Source organism: Daktulosphaira vitifoliae, unplaced genomic scaffold (assembly GCF_025091365.1).
Source record: "Daktulosphaira vitifoliae isolate Bord-2020 unplaced genomic scaffold, ASM2509136v1 Scaffold_1, whole genome shotgun sequence".
Classification (NCBI taxonomy): Eukaryota; Metazoa; Arthropoda; class Insecta; order Hemiptera; family Phylloxeridae; genus Daktulosphaira; species Daktulosphaira vitifoliae.
In genome coordinates, this window is record NW_026099572.1 from 56,129,414 (window position 1) to 56,137,239 (window position 7,826).

Sequence of the window (7,826 nt, forward strand, 5' to 3'; positions counted from 1 at the left end):
ACCAAACGCAGTATTGTATTTGATGCACAAAAGTTGCATGTGTACAAATGTTCCCGGGGCATAGTTAGGTTTCAGCGATTGAGATTTTATGACTTAATATCAACCATAAAATAAGCTATATAATCTGTTCAATCTAGGTCAATGGAACACTACAGTAAAGCTCTAGAAGTGATTTTAAATATCATACATTTACATTTGTGATGGCTACTGTGCAAAACGCCTAAATAACTTTATGGTGTTTAGTAACTGCTTGAATTACCTTAAGCTTCAAGGTATACGTAAAACATAAAAAAATGCTTGTTAAACGTTTCGTATAATAAATATTTAATAACTGCGCTAATGATAGTGATAACAAGGATAATTGATTAATGAATTTAGAACTTATGAACATATTCTGAACACGTCAGTTATAAAAAAACGTAAAAAAGACCTCAGGCGATCTTCTGAGCTACCTATTTAATCCCTGCACCGGTTCTGCATACCAAGAAATTGTCAGAATTTACAGTGTTATCCAATTTGAGCGTTAGGCTTTTTTGATGTATTATAGAATATTATTGTCTACCTAGCTTTGTAAAGATACAAATATTTTCAACTCAATATTTATAGACAAAGATTTTAATAACCTTTAAATTGTGTAATATTGGTTAAAGTTATTTGTTAAAGAAATTATCGAACTTCATTTAGAAATATCATATTGAAGTTTTTTTTAGAAATTCAGTTTATCTAATAGTGAACCAGCGTGGAAAGGATTTATGATTGGAGTTGTAAGTCAAGACTGTAAAAATTTTTTTTTTTACTATCCATAATTTCCAAAAGGAAAAGGTAAGTATAAAATATATATTATTGTGATAAAAAAAAATCGTATACATTGAATATATTGAAATAAAATAAAGGTGCATTATTTGGTTATTCAAAATTATTTTTACTTATTTTAATGTAAATCAAGCTAGGATCCCTCCAATTTTAAGGTAGATAGTATATTTTTCTGATATATTTTCTAATAAACTTCAAGTGGGGTAATTGGTTACATAAGGGACGGATACGTTTTTCGGAATGCAAAGGTTATACACAATTAGTATAACAGAAATGTGTGAAAATTAAATTATTGTAACGTATTCACTTTATATAAAAGTATAGCAAGAATCAAAGCTTTTGAAATAATTAACTAAATTATTAGTACATTTTTTAAAATAGTTGTGTATGGTATTTTATCACAAAAATACTACTTTTCTGAATCATTTTTGTTCTAATATTTATAAATAATTTAAGTCATTTTATAAAAATAACGATTTTTACGCAGTATTAAATTAATTTTGATCTTTATAAAAATTATTAATGATAGACATAGTGATCATTTTTTTTTTTAATGAAATTTAACTCTTAAGTTTTTTTTGCTATTATGTTTTAATAATTGAAAAATCATTCACAATTTTGTTAATATTACCTAAATTAATTATTCATGACACGTGTGAAAATATGAATATGTTTAGCTACATTGACAGATTTAGCTGATGTACATACAAAAATATTTTTGTGAGAATCTAGTTTAGCATAATTTTTTAAATTTTAATTATGTTCTCACACTTAATAGGTCATCAATTTGCAAAAGAAAAAAATTATAAGCTGTGTTATCAAGTAAGTATTTAAAAAATGACACATCAGCATCATAATTAAATTGTATTTACATGTTTATTTAGACAACCTTTTTTATTCTAATTGACTTATAATTATCCCATATAACTTTGAACACGTGTTCCTTATAATTTAATAAACTAAACAATTTTGTGTTTTCTATATTAACAAAGTTAATTCCTATTTATCTGAATTTTGAGTGTTTATTCGCGTCCTTTATTACTAGTTATATTTCATAAAATAGGACTTTAAGTAAAAATTGTATAGATGTTAAAAATATATTAACATTTAAATGCATGTAATAACCATTGATTCAATTTAGTATAAATGGAATATTATAAAAATGATACATAATAAATAATTAATTTCGTCAGGTGTACTTACTGGTGTATATACTAATATATATATATTTACAAATAATATAGTAATTTATAAAAATAACGATATAAGGCATGCTCAGAATGTATGGTTTCAAATCTCATGAAGGTAATAATATATTTATTTCTTAATTTTACAGGTAATCTCTGCCAATATTTTTTAAATTTATTAAAAACCCATAAACAAGGTTCAAAGACCTATGATAACGAATATTACCACTAGTTTCGTGTTAACAGATGGATTATATTTTTTGAAAAAAACTATACAGAAATTAATGAAAATAAAAAAGTGACAGTAAGATATATTAAACTATGCATTGCAAGTATTTCAATAATGTTCTCATATGAAACTAGAAATTCTTTTGTATTTTTTAATATTTGAATTTGATACCTAATCGAATTCGTCTAATTCGATTGACTGTCTGTCGTATTTTTTTCCATTATGGGAATCTGAGCATTCAGTTCAGAAAAAGACACACTATGATTGAAATCTTCATTATTAAATCAAGTAAAAAATGTTAAGAGTTATTTTAGGATATTTTCTTCGAGTTGAATAGGTTTCATCAAATTTAACCAAATACTTTATNGTTAAGAGTTATTTTAGGATATTTTCTTCGAGTTGAATAGGTTTCATCAAATTTAACCAAATACTTTATTTAACTGTTTCAATTTAAATATTGCATTTAGTTAAAAAATTACTATAATAGATTTTTTCAAAATCTTATTCGACAGAATAATCTATGAGATTATACGCCTTAGTTAAACACATTAGCCATACACTTCTGAATGTTGTGTCTTAACTATATATCTTAAATATATACCATATTTTTCTCAAATCAACAGTTATTAAGTATTTTTGTTCACCTCTTACATCTCATAAGGGTGTCAACCCTTAAATTTTTCAAATGGTAATATATATAATTAATTATTTTATTTATTAGATAATGATTAAATTAAGAAAAAAAGAAGTTTTGGATCAGCATTTTAGAAATTATTAATTTTTTTAACATTAGCGGGAGGAGTAGTGACACTAAGAAATGTTTAGTGTTAAATAAAAGTAGCAGCGCCCACTCCTTACTTTCAGTCATTACTTTAGATTACTTCAAAACAAATATAAAAATTGGTAATGTTATTTTATTTTTAGATTAATTATGTGTTCAATGACAAAAGATTCACCTCATATACTAGTATTGCACTAGACATTTGAAATTATAAGTAAAGTGAATGTCTCTGATATTATTCAATTATTAGCAAGATTAATAATTTAATTGATTAAAAAATTGATTTTATGTGACTTGGTATAGTTTATCTGTGATGTACAGATATACTAATGACCAATATTTCTGTTACAAGTATTGGTTACTTGGATTTTTCTATAAATCAGCAATAAATATTCAGGATAATTATTATTTATATATTTTTATTTCTTCACTGCATAAATTAAAAATATGATATTGAAAAAATTTTATTCTAGAAAATTTTTTTGCTTAAAATTTAAAACAACTTTTGTAAGCATGTATACGAGTATATGCAGTATTTTACATTTGTATGGATTGAAGATTTAAGCCATATTACAATTGTAATGTGACCTAAATAAAAATATATTTAAAAAAAACCTAAGTCTGCTTTCGTAATTCTTTTTGAAATATTTTGCCTCCTGATGGAATAATAATTTTACCTCTTCTTAGATTAGTATTGTTAATATGATTTTTCTTTAGATAAAACCGTCTTTAAACACATACCATTCGGATCATGTATTTTCCTTAATATGTTACTGTCCTATAACTTACTAATTTTTTTTATAACGTATATTTTTTATAAATACCATAAAAATAATTTGAAAAGTCTCCAGGTTAATATTTTTACAAAGTAGATACTTTTTATGATAAAAATCTCTGATTTTTTTCGTATAATCAATTTTATTACCACAGTATTTTTCTGTCGATTTTACATAAAATGTATATTTTTATGGCAATTTGCTTGATTTTGGTTAATGTGGAAAAATTATTATCTCAACACTTTATTATTAATTAGCTAAAATAGAAAATGCTCTATCATAGTATCTTCCCGCTAACTTTCGTGACAGATTTGGTTCAAAATTTTGTATCGAATGCGAAATATGCGAATGGTGTTAAGAAGAATTTGAGGACGTCTAAAGATAAATGAGAGATAAATGGAGAAATGAGTTTTCCTGTATATAACATATGAAAACCAATTTAACTAACCGTATATTCATAAAAATGAATAAAATTTAAAGTATTTTATGATTTACTATGAGATTTTTAATTGACAAAATTTTTTAAAAATTAAAAAAGTAAAAAATAAATATAAAGCTAATTTTGTATAAAATTTAAACATTTTTATTTTTACATGCTTTGAATTTTTATACTATTAAGTAATTATTACTTAAATTTAATTAGGTAATTAATTAAGTAATTATGCACATTAAATTTATTATTTGGTGACGAGAATGATAAATTTATTCATAATTTAAATTAAGAATGTGAGCCCAAAAAATCTCTACAACATTAGCAGGTCAATTTTGTTGATTTATTAGAAAATGTGGTCAAAGGGTACAGGCCAATAAAGTAATATTAATAAATTTGTTATAATTTTATCTGTGTAGATATTACCTTAATTTGATGTATTAATACTTCCAATGTATATTTTGTCCCTTACAAACCCAAAAGTATTTTTTAATTAAACCAAATCTGGACACCAAAAATAAAATATCACAAGTTTCTACTGATAAACAGTATTAATATGATTCATCAGAAGTTCTAAAAAGATGGATTGGGTTAGATTTAAATTGCAGTAGAATGTTCTTAAATAGAAAATAATAGTTAAAACGATTTTTACAATTTTTTCTAAATCGATAGAGATACACTTCAATTTGTAGTTGTATTTTGAGAAACATCATTAAATGTGTTTTTGTTACATATAAAAATTTAAACTGTTGAAGAGTTTTTAGCTAAACTTTTTATAATTTCACATGTTCATTTTTCATCGACAATACTCTATGAAACATTTTTCTGAGTGTTTGTCTGTATAACAATGTAAATAAAAAAATTAATACTCAAGTGACAAAGTATATATCATTAAAAATTTCGTCTATTGTAAAAAAAGTACTGTTTGAAAACCAATCCAACAATTCATTCAAATTGATTATTTTCAAATATATCAAAATACTGCTTGATAAATATTAATTGGTAAATAGAAAAAAAAAGTTGTATAGTTGTAAATATCTAAGAAAGTTTTTCACTGCCCCTTAAAACGAAAATAATATATCGTCACTATGCAATTATTTTAGTCGTAGGGAATATGTTACCCAAATTACCATAGTAATTAGGGGCGATCGGTTTCAAATGTAAGACTTATTATATTTGTAGCAATATCTCGTAAAATAATTATTAAAAATGTATATATTTATTAATACAACATTTTACTGACTTAAGATTGTTTGGAATAACAAAATGTATAAATTCGCCAACAAACAGTGATAATAAATTTGAATGTATTAAGTAACAATAAAAGAGAATGTATAATACAAATAATAAAATATATATCATCGAATCCCAATTTAAGTGTTTATTTATTTACATAGATGATCATGAAAATTGTATATTTTGTAGTAAAAAATCGCACTGTAACAACAATATTATGTGCCTATAGCTACTGTAATACATGTTCTATTGATATTAAAATGAAATATAAAATGATGTGCTATAATTGTGGTATAAATTACACCACTGAATGATTGGCTATGTACTGATTAAATTTAATATAAATGATCTATCTAGCAGGAAAAATTCTACCTTATCAATAAAATATTGTTTTTTTAAGCTTATTTTGGCTAATTACACTAAGGTTATTNAATACATGTTCTATTGATATTAAAATAAAATATAAAATGATGTGCTATAATTGTGGTATAAATTACACCACTGAATGATTGGCTATGTACTGATTGAATTTAATATAAATTATCTATCTAGCAGGAAAAATTCTACCTTATCAATAAAATATTGTTTTTTTAAGCTTATTTTGGCTAATTACACTAAGGTTATTAAGATCATATGCACTTCCTTCAAATTGTTGTGTAAATCGTTAGTTAACATTTTTATTACTAATAATTTAAAATTTTAATTGTATCTAGATATTGTAATACAATTAAAATTCATTCAAAAGATAATTGAAGATATTAGTATCGTAATTTTAAAAAATTCCCCTTAGTCATAGTCCTGCCTAAAATACTGGAACAGTTTAAAAAACATATCAACTTTTTTTTTAATTATTGATAATGTTTTAAAATTTGGCCGACCCCAAGTAGTTGGGATTAAGGCGAGGAAGAAAAAGAAGAAGATTGATAATGTTCTAAAAAATCAATTTATTTAATCCTAAATTTTTATAAAACTATTACAATGTATTTTATGATGAAAAAATAAAAATAATTCTAAATATCGATCTCGATCTCTAGTAGTTATCGGACATTGAATTAAAAAGTGGTACTTAAGACAAGTGCCATATTTTCAACATAGTTTTTTAAATCTTATCATTCTTACGAAAGTATTGAGGAGGGCATAATTATTATATAAAATTCATTTATTTTTAATTTTTATGATCTAAAACTTGATTTCTTATACCTACATCAAATTGAAAACAATACAGTGTATTATGAGATAAAAAAAAAATCTATTCAAAAACTCTATTTCTAGGTGTTTTTGAGTATTAGAGCAAAATTCATACAATTTTCGGAAAAAATAACTAACATTGTAATATTTTACATAGTAACGGAATATATCATTCTAATTATTTCAAATTAAAGTTCTTTTAATGTAATATATGTATGATTAAAAAAGAAAAACGTTTTGGTACACTTGCCAGTGTACCAAAACGTAGAGTTTGCCAACTCTAAAGTTAAAAATCTTGTAATTTTTAGTAAATATTAAAAAAAAAAATTTACAACAATGATTTAAATTATTGTCAGTTATCAATCAAAACTAATCTAAAGAATGCTTCAACTCCACTTTACTGTATTTTTCTTTTTTATACATTTAATAATACGAATTTTTATTTGTGTAAAAAATATTGTTAGTATTTTATTTTTATTTTTTTGAAGTTTGTGACGACTGTCATATTGAACTACCTTGTGCGACGTTAAAAAGTTATAATCATCACGTTTGCCGCTTATGTGTTATTATAAGTGAATATGCGAATATGTGAAGATTATAAGTGTTATATCTGTCATTAATATATTGTCTGTTATCAGAAGTTTGGTACGTCACATGTTTGATCAAATGTAAATCAAATAAACTATTCAGTCTGTAGAAATGATGACTATAATTATCAAATTATTATACTTAATTCTCTAAACAAATAAAAATATAACTTAATTAATTATCAACATGATAGTTATTTTAAAATAAATTAAATTGATAACGGTAAAAAACTTTTTGAAGAATAATTTTAGCTACAATGAAAACAATAAATAAAATAAAAGTTTGCTATAAAATTAGTAGTACAGAATAATCAATTAAGAATGAACATCCATTTTTTCCAAAAATTACTTAATATTTTTAATAATTGTCAAGGTAAGAAACTCTACAATAAAATGTAATTCAATTTTTTTTTTCACTACTTCAAAGATAAAAAATCTAAATTTTCACTTTATTAAATGTGAACCCATATTATTAATTGTATGATTCAATAGAAAAAAAATAATAATTTTGTTCTTGTAATTTTTTTTCATCTGATCAATTGTTTGAATTTTAAAATTTTTAAAAGATATGAATTTAAAATAAAAATTTATCATTAATT